General features: G+C 44.3%; 1 long non-coding RNA gene across 1 annotated transcript; it reads right to left on the bottom strand.

Annotated features, from left to right (window-relative positions):
- Positions 1 to 522: 522 nt before the first annotated feature.
- Positions 523 to 7,276, bottom strand: LOC132834851 (uncharacterized). The gene is made up of 3 exons (XR_009647255.1): positions 7,255 to 7,276; positions 1,316 to 1,444; positions 523 to 592 (listed from the first exon to the last, which is right to left on the bottom strand). It is a non-coding gene; the product is annotated as an uncharacterized LOC132834851 (long non-coding RNA).
- Between the last annotated feature and the right edge of the window lie 8,370 nt (positions 7,277 to 15,646).

The following is a 15,646-nucleotide window of genomic DNA, read 5'->3' as shown; positions in this document are numbered from 1 at the left end:
TCTTTAGATAGAGTTTCTCATTTAAGATTTCAATTCCCTCCTTGGGGAGTCCTGTCTGTCAGATACTCACTGGGGATTGATGTGTTTGTATCAAATCCCAGGGCCCTGGTTACTTTAGCTGAAAATGTGTTGCTGGAAAAGCGCAGCAGGTCAGAGAGATCCAAGGAGTAGGTGAATCGACGTTTCGGACATGAAGGTCTCATGCCCGAAACGTCGATTCTCCTGCTCCTTGGATGCTGCCTGACCAGCTGCGCTTTTCCAGCAACACATTTTCAGCTCTGATCTCCAGCATCTGCAGTCCTCACTTTCTCCTGGTTACTTTAGCCCCAGGCTTCAAATTTGTTTTAAAAATGACAGGGCCATAATCCGACAGGAGCCAGTTAACCAGAGGTCCCAAAAACCCAGGGTACTCCTCCCCCTCAGAGGAGATTAAACCTGAGAGTAAATAAATACACAACTCAAGTGGGCCCCCACAGGGTGCAGCCTGTCGACCAGGCCTCAGAACCGTGTCCCCTCTGGAGAAAGCTCTTGTTCAAAGGTCTCCTGATCCTAAAGTTTCTCTCTTTGAATCTTCAAGTGACCAGCGAGATCCCTTGGGAGGAAAGAGACAACATTAGTTGAAAGGCAAAGGAGGAAAATCATTACAGAGAGATAGCACAGCAAGATCCCAGGTTTCCCTGTGACAAAGACAATTTCCCAGCGACATCCAAACACAAACATACCGGGTGATGAGCTGAGTTTTCATTCCAAAGCTTTGGAGAAACCTTGAAATCCCAGTTACCTGATTAAAACACTCACTGCTTGCAATGACAGCATTGGGGCAGCTGGTGCACAGCAAGATCCCACATGTAACAATGCAGCAGCAGCTAATTACTCTGATCATTTCCCCCCTCTGTGATGCTGCTTCAGTTTAATTATTTCCTGTCACTCCAGAATCAAACATTACAGAGATTTCACAATCTCAAAATGCCTCTCCCTCTCTCTCCCCTTCTGTTTCCCCGCTCTCTCAATTTTTCAAATCTTTCTCTCACTCTCTTTCTCTCACTGTCATATTTCCTCATCCCACCCTCTCTGTAACCAATGTTACTCTGACTTTATGACAAGTCTTTAGAGAGAGTCACATCATTTGGGTTTTAATTGCCCCTCAGGGAGTCCTGCCTCTCAGATCCAGGGGATGGACATACTTTAACCTCAGGCTTCAAACCAGTTTTAAAAATGACAGGGCTGCAATCTGACAGGAGCCAGTTAGCCAGAGGCCCCTAAAACCCAGCTTCCCCTCCCAGAGGAGATTAAACTTTGGGGTAAATAAACACACAATTCATGTCGGCCCCATGGGTGCAGCCTGTCGACTAGGCCTCAGGCCTGTGTACCCGTCTGGAGGTTTTTCTTTCCTGGCCTCGAACATTTTGGGATCTTCACATAGCAGCTTTCCAAACAAACATTCCTGAGGATAAAAGAGGGAAAAGATTACTTGAAATGGAAAGCAAGAGCATTTTGAAGGCAGGCTACACTGCAAATTCCCAGGTTTAAGAGCACCCCCACCCATCGCCAATGTATGAATGTATCTAACACAGTAAGTAGTTAGGATGGTGTGGGAACAGATCTTACCAGGGATTGTAGGACGATAGTGAGGGAAAGGCATCAGATTATTACACTCTGCAGTGACCTGGGAATAATTGCCCTTTACTGTTTCCAACTTGTATGTGCCTGTAGTTCCCTCCAACCTGAAACCCTCATTCCCCTCTATCCTGTCTCCTGTCTCTGAGCCAATGGCACATTCATTCCCAGGATAGGGACAACATGGGGCTAGATATACAGTAAATCTCCCTCCACACTGTCTGCCTCGAATACTCCCAGGACATGTGCAGCATGGGGTTATATACAGGGTATAGATCCCTCTGCACTGTTCCTATCAAACACACACAGGATAGGGACAGCACAGGGTGAGGTGCAATGTTAGGCAGCATTGTAGACAGTGCAGATGGTACCTTAACATTACAAAGGGAGATTGATAGAATGGGTGAATGGACAAAGCTGTGTTAGATGGAGTTCAGTGTCAGTTAGTGTGTGGGTATCAGGTTGGAGTACAGAGAGGGAGCACAAAGGAGGTTTACAAGAATGATCCTGGAGCTCAGGGGTTACATTCTGAGGGGACACTCGACAAATGAGGCCGTTTTCCTCCAGAATTGAGAAAGTTAAGGGGTGATCTGATCAAAGCCTTCAAGGTATAAACAGGATGAGACAGGATCGATCAAGATCAACAACTCCCACAGGTTGGAGATTCTAGACCGAGAGGGAGCAGAGTCTGAGAATGAGGGCCCAGAGTATTCAGGAGAGATGGTAGGATGCACTTTGACACACAAAGGGTGGGAGAGGTTTGGGACTCTCTCCCACAAACAGCAGTGGATGCTGGATCAGTCGTTCAGGTTAAATCAGAGAGAGATACATTTTTGTTCAGTGAAGATATTGAGGGATATCGGCCAAAGGAAGGAATGTGGAGTTAGGCCACAGATCTACCATGATCCCATTGAATGATGGAACAGGCTCGAGGGGCTGAATGGCCTCCTCCTGTTGCTATGTTACAAATAAAGACAACCTGACACTGTCGCCATCAAACACTCTCAGGGCAGGAATATGATAAATAGTTAAGCTACCTCTACATTGTCAACTACTCCCATGATAGGGACAGGTTGGAGTTAGATACACAGTAAAGCTGCCTTTACTTTATTCCCATCAACCTCTCCCAGGGCAGGGTCAGCACAGAATTAGATACAGAATTACGCTCCCTCTACACTGCCCTCCCAGGACTGCTTAATGGAGCTTTGATATTTGAAAATACTCATGTTATTCTGTCATTCCTTATCCCTCAGTGCATGTGTGTGTGCATGCGTGCACGCACGCATATGTGAGAGAGTGAGAGAGAGAGAGACAGAGACAGAGACCAGGCCCCTGCATTACTGGGTCAGGTACTCCTGTACACCAGTACTTAGAGTCATAGAGTCATGGAAACAGATCCTTCGGTCCAACTCATCCATGCCGACCCGATATCCCAACCCAATCTCATCCCACCTTATAGCACCCGGTCCATATCCCTCCAAGCCTTTCCTATTCATTTACCATCCAGATGCCTTTTGAATGTTGCAATTGTACCAACCTCCACTACTTCCTCTGGCAGCTCATTCCATTCATGTACCACCCACTATGTGAAAACGTTGCCCCTTTGGTTTCTTTTATAATCTTTCCCCTCTCACCCTAAACCTGTGCACTCTAGTTCCGAACACCCCACCCCAGGGAAAAGACCTTAAATATTAACCCTACCCATGCGGCTCATGATTTTATAAACCTCTGTAAAGTCACCACCTCAGCCTCCGAATTCCAGGGAAAAAAAACAGCCCTAGCCTATTCAACCTCTCCCTATAACTCAAATCCTCCAACCCTGGCAACATCCTTATAAATCTTTTCTGAACCCTTTCAAGTTTCACAACATCTTTCTGAGACCAGAATTCCATGCAATATTCCAACAGTGGCCTAACCAATGTCCTGTATAGCTGCAACATACCTCCCAACTCCTGTACTCAATACTCTGACCGATAAAGGAAAGCATACCAAACGCCTTCTTCACTATCCTATCTACCTGCGACTCTACTTTCAAGGAGCTGTGAACCTGCACTCCAAGGTCTCGTTGTTCAGCAACACTGCCTAGGATCTTACCATTAAGCGCTGCTAAGATTTGCTTTCCCAAAACACAGCACCTCACATTCATCTCAATTAAACTCCATCTGCCACTTCCCGGCCCATTAGCCCATCTGATCCTATTGTAATCTAAGGTAACCTTCTTCACTGTCCAGTACACCTCCAATTTTGGTGTCATCTGCAAACTTACTAACTATACCTCTTATGTTTATGGTGAAAAGTAGTGGACCCAGCACTGATCGTTGTGGCACTCCACTGGTCACAGGCCGCCAGTCTGAAAACCAACCCTCCACCTCCACCCTCTGTCTTCTACCCTTGAGCCAGTTCTGTATCCCATGGCTAGTTCTCCCTGTATGCCATGAGATTGCTAACCAGTCTCCCATGGGGAATCTTGTCGTACGCCTTACTGAAGTCGATATAGATCACATCCACCACTCTGCCCTCATCCATCCCCTTTGTTACTCCTTCAAAAAAACTCAATCAAGTTGTGAGACATGATTTCCTACACACAAAGCCATGTTGACTATCCCTAATCAGTCCTTGCCTTTTGGAATACATGTACATCCTGTTCCACACAAAGGCCGCCTTGCTGATTTTTGAGGGGCCCTATTGTCTCCCTAGTTACCCTTTTGTCCCTAATGCATTTGTAAAAACCCTTTGGATTCTCCTTCACCCTATTTGCCAAAACTATCCCTCTTGTGTATGCTCATACTGTCTTTAAAACCATCTGAGGATTGACTCAGTCTCTCCTGTCTATACCTGACCTGTGCTTCCTTCTTTGTGTAAACAAAAACCTCAATTTCTCTCATCACCCAGCATTCCCTACACTTACCAGCCTTTCCTTTCACCCTTACAACAAGTCTGTGGACTTTCATAGTCTCATTTTTGAAAGCTTCCTATTTTTCAGCCATCCCTTTACCTGTGAATATCTGCCCCCAATCAACTTTTGAAAAAGCCTGCCAACACTCACACCAACACACACACACAACCCCAATCAACATTTGAAAGTTCTTGCCTATACTATCAAAATTAGACTTCCTCCAATTTAGAAATTCAACTTTTCGATTTGGTATATCACTATTTTAAAACTTCTGGGTTGTTAGTCCCAAACTGCTCCCCCACTGACACCTCAGTCATCTGCCCTGCCCTATTTCACAGTAGTAGGTCAAATTTTGCACCTTCTCTCGTACATACATCCACAGACTGAATCAGAAAATGTTCTTGTGCACAAATAACAAATTCCTCTCCATTTGAACCCTTAACACTTTGGAAAGTTAAAATCCCCTACCATAACCACCCTCTTATTCTTACAGATAGCGGAAATCTCCTTACAAACCTGTTTGTCAATGTCCTGCTGGCTATTAGGGGGTCTATAATACAATCCCAATAAAGTGGTCATCCCTTTCTTATTTCTTAATTCCACCCCAGTAACTTCCCTGGATATATTTCCAGGAATATCCTCCCGAAGTACAGCTGTTACACCATCCTTTGTCAAAAACACCACTCCTCCTCCTCTATTGCCTCCTTTTCTATCCTTTCTATACCATTTGTATCCTGGAACATTAAGTTCCCAGTTCTGTCCATCCCTGAGCCATGTTTCTGGTTCAATACTGAGGTATTCTTACTGGCACTCTCAGTGTGCTCCACTATTAGTACCGGCCCACCATCAATTCTGATCCCAATGCAATGAGGCACAATCTCAGTATTGATCCTCTGACAAAAAAGGCACTGCCTCAGAATTGACCCTCTGACAAAGAAGCACTCCCTCAGGACTGATCCTGTGATAGATCTCCAATATCTCAGTGCTGACCCACTAATCATGCGACACACCCTCAATTTAGACCCCTGCGTTATGAGCCACTGCCACAGGATTGATGCAATGTAGCGCTAAATGGGAGAATTGGTGCAGGGTAGCACTAAGTAGGAGAATTGGTGCAGGGAAGCATTGAATGGGAGAATCAGTGTACGGTAACACTAAATGGGTGAATCGGTGCAGGGCAGCATAAAGTGGGAGAATTGGTGCAGTGCAGCAATAAGGTAATTTAGAGACTTGATGCAGGGCAGGCCATAATTAGAGAATACTGGTAGTGGAAGCTGACATGGGAGACTTGTTGCAGGGAAACACTAAATGGAAGACGTGGTGCACAGTGGGACTAAATGAGAGAATTGAGGCCTGGCACCAGCAAATGGGTGAATTAGAGTAGGGCACATCTAAATGGTAGAGTCGGGCTGGGCATCAGTAAATGGAAGAATGAGTATCGGGGTATGAGTAAATTGGGAGAACTGGTGGGGCATCAGTAGATGGATTTGATACACAGTGCCATTACATTAGAAAATTAGTGGGAGTGCCAATAAATTAGAGAATTGGAGCAGAGCAGGTCTAAGTGGGAGAATAGGGACAGGGAATCAATAAAAAGGAGTTTCAGTTCAGCGCATCACAAAATGAACAAATGCGAGTACGGAACCAATACGTGTAATTAGTATATCAGAGAACAGTTAAATGGGCATCAATAATTGGAGATTTGTGAGAGAGAGATTGCGAGTGTGCTCACACAAGTGAGAGTGTGCATGTGTGAGTGAGAGAGAGTGTGCACAGGCAGGAATTACACAGTTAATGGTAGTGCCCTGGGGAGCGTTGTTGAACAGAGAGAGCAATGGGGGCAGGGACATAGTTCCTTGGAAGTGGTGCCACAGGTAGGCAGGGTCACAGGGTGGTGAAGGAGGCATTTGGCAGGCTTGCCTTTATCGGGCAGAGCACTGAGCCGGAGTTGGGATGTCAAGTTACAGCTGTACAAGACATTGGTGAGGCTACATTTGGAGGACTGCATACCATCATGTTCACCCTGCTGTAGGAAGGAGGTTATTAAACTGCAAAGGGTCAGAGGAATAGAGGCAGAGAGACATGGACTATTTTCTAAATGGGGAGAAAATTCAGAAATCTGAAGTGCAGAGAGACTTGGGAGTTCCCGTCCAGGATTGTCTCAGGTAAACCTGCAGGTTGGGTCAGTAGTTAGGAAGGCAAATGCAATGATGGCATTTATTTTGAGAGCACTTAATTATAAAAGCAGGGATGTATTTCTGAGGCTCTATAAAGCTGGGGTCAGACCACATTTGGAGAATTGTACACAGTTTTGGGTCCCATATCTCAGGAAGGATGTACTGACCCTGGAACGTGTTCAGAGGAGGTTCATGAGAACGGTCCCAGTGATGAAAAGCTTAACACATGAGGAATGTGTGAGGACTCTGGGTCTATACTCAATGGAGTTCAGAAGGATGAGGGGCTGGGGGATCTAATAGAAACTTACAGAATACTGAATGGTCTGGACAGAGCGGATGTTGGGAAGATGTTTCCATTTGGTCGGAGAGACTGGGACCCAATGGCACAGCCTCAGAGTAAAGGGAAGAGATCTTAGAACAGAGATAAGGAGAAACTTGTTGATCCAGAGAGTGGGGAATCTGTGGAATTCATTCCCACTGAAGGCTGGGGAGGCCCAGCTCACTGAGTATATTTAACACTGAGATAGATAGGTTCTTCATTGTAAAGGAGGAATCAAGGTTTACCTGGAGAATGGAGTTGCGAACCTTATCAGCTGTGATTGAATGAGGAAGCAGAGACTCGATGGGCTGAACGGACTCATTCCTGCTCCTATGTCCTTGTGCTCTTCATTTCTCTTTAAATCCACATTCACCTGCAGGCACCCACCCCGAGCTGGGAACTCACCTTTCTATTGGTCGCAGCCACGAGACGGACAGGCGTTCTGACCAATGGGAGCTGGAGGGAGAGCTAAGACCCGCCCTGAGGATGCACGCTGTGTCTCGAGGCGCGGCCGTTTAACTGACAGTGCGCGGGCCCGCGTGGGGGCGGGGTCTGGCTCTGCGCACGCGCATCGTTTAAACCCGGAAGCGGCAGAATATGAGCAGGAGGGGAATTGATGACTGGATGGGAAGCTCAACACATTGTCTGGTATTCAGCAAGGCAGCATCCCCACTCACATTCTAAGCGAGCATCAGAATCGGAAAAAAAACCTCCTTCCCTTCCTCTCTCTCCCCTTCCCCCCCGTCCTTCGCCCCTCCCTCTGTCCTTCACCCTCTCTCTCCTTCCCCCCCTCTCTCTCTCCTTCCCCCCCTCTCTCTCTCCTTCCCCCCCCCTCTCTCTCCTTCCCCCCCTCTCCTTCTCCCCCTCTCCTTCCCCCCTCTCTCTCTCTCCTTTCCCCCCTTTCTCTCTTCCTCCCCTCTCCTTCCCGCCCCGCCGCCTCTGTCCTTCCCCCGTCGCCCCTCACCCCCTCCACGTTTCTCCACTGTGTACAATTCCCCACCCTCCCTCACCACTGACCAGCTCTCGCTGTGTCGATTCTCCTTCTCCTTGGATGCTGCATGACCTCCTGCGCTTTTCCAGCAACACATTTTTCAGCTGAGTTTTGAAATAGTTAAGTTGTTCTAAATTCTGTTTTCTTTTGTCTGTTTTTAAAGGAAATCTATTTTGCTTAAAGCTGAGCGGTTTGACCAGGTGCATCCACCTGGAATATCCACTACACATCTACCTTTAAAATAAGAGAAAGTTAGAGTGGAGGTTACATTCTTGAAATATTTTGAGGTCTGGTCCAAAACAAAGGAATATTATGGCAAGATTAAAGAGGTAATATTCAACATTCTGGTTGGTCCCAGCACTCTCAAATATCTCTTACACTCACTGTCTCCCATTGGAGACACAACCTGCTCCAGGGATTGGATATAGAAAGAGTTGGTTCAGGGACGGTGTGAGTTTGAAGGATCAAAACTGAGATTGAGATTCAACTATTGTACATTTTCTCATATACAGCCACAGACTGGAACACCCAGACACTTCCTACCTGCTCAGTACACATGGTGAAAGGGAACATGGCTGCCAGACGCTGTTTGAAATGGCCCCAGGTCTGTCATTCAAAGATCTCTTCTCTGCCAAACTCCCAGCCCATCTCATCAACTACCATCCTCTTCTCCCTGGGACACACCTCCCCCAGGGGATGGTGCACAGCGAGAGTCATCACGGTGTGATTTGAATGGGGAGGGAGAAAGGGACAGAGGAGGTATGAAAGAAAGCATCAGGGAAATAGGTTAATTCAGACTGTCTTTATCTATTCCTGCTTTACATTTTATTGGTCTTGGGATGATTTTCAAACTGATCAAATTCATTTTTCTTTAGCTTTTCCAATTGACTAATGTAAAATCTTCAACTTGTGATTGCCGGGAATAATTCCCAGTTTACCTGCTTGTAATCCAGTTCTATTCACCACGATACTCATCGCTGTACACTTGAACACAATACAATCCCCAAACACGCTTAAAAAGATGTATGTCATTGCAAATTAGATGTAATGTTCACCCAGTGAAACGGTGGCTTACTCAAAGGTACATTGTAACCTGCATTTCAAGTTGGAGAAGGAGCTGGGTAACTGGAAGGACTTAGAGAATGCCCAGAGGTTTAGTCAGCTCAGTGGCACAGGACTGGGGGAAGGGAGAGAAAGAGATAACTTTTGTTTCTTACCTGCCATTTCATTTGACTTAATTCTGTGAAATCTGTAATGTTTGTTCTCATCACAGTAGCTGGTAACATTTCCATGATAGCAGAATGCCGAACACCTTCAATGAGAATTTGCAAAAGAAGATTCACTCGTCTAAGAAAGCAAAGAAATCAATGGATGACCTTGGAATGTTTTGCAAAGACGGGTGAGAATGCAAAATCGAGAATTTGGTGGATAGCATTCCTGTGTAACGGCACTTTCGTCAGTGCACGATGAGGAAATGGGGTTTGTTCAGAAAGCAAACCAGGAGGATAGAAACAACTTGGACAAAGTAACTGTATGAAGTGTATAATCTGGTGTCAGGCTGTAATAGTACTGGGTACAAGGATTCGGAGGTAATAATGGAATGGAGGGACTGTTTCACCTCTTCTGAATTGAGGCAGGGATGGGTTTAGGAACTGTTGTGCAGATGCAAACAGTAATTCTTGATGATGATGCACATGTGCTTTTGAATTGGTCTCAGGCTACATTATTCCATAACAAAGAAGGGTTCATCCAGAGTCCATTCCTGCTGAGCCCGATTGGAGTCAATAAGAGCTACAAAACATTTTCAATGAAGGGATTGAGGATGTGAGTCCATCTGACCCCATTCCCAAGCTTCGGATCCCACTTGCCAGCGAGCTCTGTGGTTGGGCCTTTGATTCCCCATCAACACAGCAGCTGATTCGTGGAAATAAATGAATGAAGAAATGGAGAGATATCAGCAAGAGGACAAGATAAACTGAATGGGAACAGACAAAGGAAAAAATTGTTATAACAACATTTTCAATCAAAAGACAAAATCTTGATAGTGTGTTCTTTACTCTTTAAAACAGTAATCTCGATTTAACTTTGTTCAGATGTATGTATTAGAGAATTCCACGAAGAATAGTGGACAGGAGCCTGCGATCGCTTTTCCGACAGTGAATGATTTGACATTCCTTCAGGTTATTTGTTTCTGTATCCGCTTCACTCTCTGTGCATGTCTGCTTCCTCTTCCTGTCAGGCTTTGTTGTTCAGGTTTCTACTTACTGTTGTTCATCGTTAACAACACGTTACATTGGCTTTACTCCTCTAGCGTCTTTCATTTTGTTCCTTCATTGCTTGTCAATTAGAAAAGAAGTGTTATCATGTTCCTCCTCCTCCTTCTCCATTTGGTTCATTCCTCATTCCATTATCTGCCTCAGCTAATGTTGAGACTTGATTACTTGGGTTTGCTGATCAATTGAATAACTTTTATAACTGGATATTTCACTGCATACTTGAGCTGGTCTCTGAATTGTTTCTGCGTCACCACATAAATAAATGTATTTGTGCAGCAACTTAGGTTGCGTAACATAAACGCGACTTGTTTAAAGAGATAATAATTCGTAGAATCCAATGAATAACCAACATGAAAGAAAAGTAAAATAGACATCAGCCAGAGAAGAATAAAGCTGGCAGATATGGCAAAGAGTAAAAAGACAGATTTCTTCCTACTCTGTATCTCTGGATCATTCTCTATTTTCCTCTGACCCTTCAGTTCCTTACGCACCTTAATGGCCTCAAAGATTTGTCTGACAGTCAGAATGTTGATAAAGAGAATAAAAGTGAATGGGAAAAGAGGTGTTAGAAAATGTTCAAAACATCTAAAACTTGCCCACTGATGGCCTTTAAAATAACTGGACCTGGTATAGCAGTGCCATGGAACATTGTTGATGATCCTCCTTGATTTGAATCTAAAGTAGTTGGGAATGTTCTTTATAGAAAAGAAAATGCAAATTGTTGCTAGAATCCATAACGCAGTTTTCTCTGTGAAATAATTAGCTTTCATCTGAGGAAGACAAATGGCAATAAATCGATCGCAGGAAAAAGCAACAGTGAACCAGACAGAACAATCAATCGTCACGCAGCTCAGGACATAGGTAGCACAACAAACAGAAGTGATGTCCAGGAAACGCACTGGATAATAATAAGTCGGAAATCGCTGAAGGCCAAAATAAAAAACAATGAACAGTAGATCAGACGTTGCCATGGCCACCAGATAGTGAGTGCTGCGTGTAGAAAGACCAGACTTACCCCGAGCTAAGAACACAATCACCACTAGACTAACTGTAAAAGAGAAAGGAAAAGGAGACTTGAAGTTAGTGATCAAGCATTTGCTGGACCTGAACCCAGACAGTAAGTGATGGCTTTGAGCACAAAGATGATTGTTGTTCTATGTCACGTGAAGTTTATAGAATCTGAACAACAGCAAACTCTCTCTAAATGAATCATTTCCACTTCTGAAAGACATAGTGCACTGTTCAGCCTGATCATTTGCAGCAGATTGCTCACAGAAAGACAGTAATGACTCAATGGCTTTTGGGCGCGTGGCAGCAATTGACTTTACCTGCTTTATAAGTTACTGAGACTGGCTGGAGTTTCACATAAGGCCACAACATTCAACCAAAGACTCAGCCTGGGATCAGGAAAATAAAGAATGGGAGACATCTAACACACACACACCCCAACGCAAAATTTCTGCAAATGCTTTTGGAGTCTCCACAGCTTAGATTGCCTCCAGAATTGCACATCCATACTATATGAACAACAGTAAAGGGCATGGAATCACTCCATAGTGTCCAGGAATGGATGTCCTCCACAATATGGATGAAAACTGAGCGTGCATTGAGTCCCTCCCTTGTGCACAGGATTGAACATTTTGACAATGTGAATCCAACCATCATGTCCCAAGTTGGATACCCACTTCAATTGGAAGAACTTCAACATTTGGACTGGACCACCCCACCTGCCCAAGACTGAACACCACAGCCCCCACCCGAACAAATTCTGAATCCATGCAGCATTGGGCTTTGCAACTTTTGGGTTTAGAAATTGGACATTTTCCTGGGATTAAGAAGTGCTCCTGGCCTGATGTCTAGGCTCCTGCACCCAAGCTTCTCTCGTAGATCCTTTCCTTCTCGACAGAGATCTCTACCAGATTTAGAGCACACACTGGGTCTGGAAATCCCTCCAGTTTAAGCAGCTTGGAATCAGAAACTAATGTATAAATACATATCTACATTGATAGCCGATGACAAAACAACCATCCAACACAAATGCATACAAGAGGAACCTCACATGGCCTATTATTATTCAGAGAACATCAAAGGACAATAGCAACAAAGGGCAAGGTGTAGCGGGGGAAGATTTCCTATCGGACAAAGTTGTTTGATCATCTGTGTGAAAGCTCCTGCCATCACACTCCAGATCTCAGCAGTTTTCCTGTTGGACTCTGCATCACAGTACAGTGTACCTTTTTCCAAATGGCACACCACATATCTTTTTGACAATCAAACAATTGAACAATAAACATCAGAACTGAACCCTTCCCAGTGATCTGGTCTGACCAATAGCATGCCACCACACATCCACTTACTGATGAAAACACACAATATGATCAAAGCATTCTGTACTGACCCTCACTTATCACTCCATATCATCCTGTTCAACCTCTTGCCCACATTGTCCCCCTGTGCTCCCATCCGGAGCCATCTGCCTGAGCAAGACCCAACAAAATCCCTTCACATCAGGGAATGGGAAACACCAGGTAGCACTGAGAGATGGGTTGTTACAAAACCCCTTTGACCGATAGCAGGGTTTGAACTACCACAGAGAGAGAGTGGTCTGACTAATCACTGTCTAGCACAATCCAGGGCTTGTGCCTATCCATGTGGTCTCAGTGTACACCCATTCTGCATAGTACAGAGAAACAGACAATGCTACAGATTACAAAGGAGTCTCCTAATCAACAAACTATTCACTTTAAATGTAAGTGAGCTCACTCTCGTGCTGTGTTGCTATTAGCCGTGCTAAATAAACATAAAATAATTATTAGTCATTGGTAGAAATAAATATGTTGCAATACAGAGACTTATACAAGTTAAGTTGTTCTCAGACTTACAAGGAACACCAACACCAGCAAGGATGGTGTCGTACACTTTTTCGACCTTTTCCCTTAGATGGTGCATTTTGCTGTTTGTCAAACGCCCTCTCCCTTCTTGCTGCTGGCAAGCTTTCAGAATTCGAGAATTCTCTCAGAATTGGAGATGACATAGTTCCAGAGACATCATTTTATTTTGTGTGCTATCTCCACTGGGAAACGGTGATTTATATCTTCAATTAAGTTGAATCATTCTGAACAAACAGATTACAACAACAGGTTTATTTTAATGCTGTGATATCATTGAGACTTAAGGCTGCATCTGAATACCCCAAAGATTGGATTATTCTGAAACTATTAGGTCTCAAATGTTAATTGCAATTTGTCTTCAGACAACAATCCTTGCATTATCTCAGTCACTATCAGTCCCATCAATGTTGAATTTTGTTTTGATATCTGTGTCAGTGATGGCCTTCATGTTGCTGAGGCGACTCAGTCATTCAGTACCTCATGTTGTAGAACTCCTTGGGAGCTGTTCTGCTGCATAATATAATACCACTGCTTTTCTTGTTAATTCAGGTTTACAACTCATTTGGACAGTTTTGTCTGTGAATGAGTACTCGAATGCAGAATCTGAAGCTGACACTGACCACAACAACAACTAGAACTGATACTCCATAATATTATCTCAAAACAAAAAAACAAAATTGAACCCGTAACTTCAGAACTCAGAATGACAGAATCTCATAGAACAGAAGAGGCCTTCTGGCTCATCGTGTATATTCCGCCAAAATGATTCTAAATCTACATCAGACCCACTTTCCAGCCCTCGTCTTGTAGCCTTGATGTTGTGACATTTCAAGTTTGTGAGGTTTCCTGTCTAAACGACCCTCCTGTACAGTGCATTTCAGACCCCTACCATCCTCAAGGTGATAAGACATTTTTCACATCACCTTGAAACCTTCGACCTTTCAGTTTAAATGTCATGTACCTTGTTATTGGCCAAACGAGCAAGGGGGACAACTGCTTTCCACTCACCCTGTCCATGCCCCTCAATAGTCTTATATCCCTGGAGCTCTGCTCTGAAGAAAGCAGCCTGAGATTATCCAACTCCCTCTTCACCAGCGACATCGATACACATCAAGCAACATTCTGGTGAATCTCCTTTGAACTCCCTCCAATGTAATCACATTCTTTCTGTGGTGGAGTGACTAGAACTGCACACAATACTCCAACTGTGGCCGAACCAAGCTCTTATACAGCTCCAGCAGGATCTCTCTGCTCTTATCATCTCTGCCTTCAGTGATAAAAACATGTGGCCTGTATGCCTTAACGACCCTCTTACCCTGTCCTGCTGCCTTCAGGGATCTGTTAACAAGCTCCTCAAGATCTTTTTGTTCCTCTGAGCATCCTAGTGTCCCACACTTCATTGGGCACTGCCTTGTCTTGTGATTTCTGCCAAAGTGCATCGCCTCACGTTTATCACGGTTAAATTTCATCTGCCACTGATCTGACAATCTTGACCAATCTGCCTATTTCTTCCTGTACCCTATTATTTTTTTCCTCATTGTCAACCACCTGATCAACATTTGTGCCATTTGCAAATGTATCATTCCCAAACTTTCCTCCCACCACACCACTTCCCCGGCAACACATACACATATATCTATCTCAATACTGAATATCACAAACAGTAAGGGTGCCAGCACTAACTCTGTGATACGCCACTGAAACCCAGCCTCCAATCACATAAACAGCTTTCTATCAACACCCTCTGCCTCCTCTGACTGAACCCATTTTGCAGCCAACTTGCCAAGTTTGTGTGAATGCTATTTGCTTTTACTGTCATTATCAATCTCCCATGTGGGATCTTATTAAAGACTTTGCTGAAATCTATATAAATGACATTCACTTCCCAATCCTAGTCTACAGGCTTACTTACTCCTCTAAAAATTCCACCAGATTTGTGAGACAAGACGTCCCTCTGATAAAACTAGGCTGACTATCCATGATTAAACCTTTCCTCTCTGAATAGAGGTGAATTCTCTCCTTCGGAATATTCTCGAATAGTTTTCTCTAACATTGATGTGATAATCACTGGCCTGTTATTCTTGTTCTATCTCTCCCACCCTTCTTGAAAAGTAGAAACACATCAGCTGTCCTGCCATTCTCTGGCTCCTCTCTGTGACTGGGTAGATTAAAGATTTGGGTCAGAGCGCTTGTGATTTCATCCCTTTGTCTATTTGGTTACAACTCCTCCGGACCTCGGGATTTGTCCACTATTAAACATGTCAGTTCTATGACACCTGCTCACATTATACATAATTCTGCTCAAGAGAGACTGAGAGATAATTTGCTTGTTTTTTGGCATTCTTCTTTCTCAATTCTGTTCCCATCTTTAATGGGGAAGGGGTTGGTGGGGGGGGGGTAGAAACGTCTTCCCTGGTTTCTAAATTTCACATTTTTCAGATAACACATTGCAAAGTCTTTTCTGCCTCAGTGAAAGATA

Source organism: Hemiscyllium ocellatum, chromosome 42 (genome assembly GCF_020745735.1).
Source record: "Hemiscyllium ocellatum isolate sHemOce1 chromosome 42, sHemOce1.pat.X.cur, whole genome shotgun sequence".
NCBI lineage: Eukaryota > Metazoa > Chordata > Chondrichthyes > Orectolobiformes > Hemiscylliidae > Hemiscyllium > Hemiscyllium ocellatum.
This window is presented reverse-complemented; position numbering and strand designations above follow the sequence as displayed.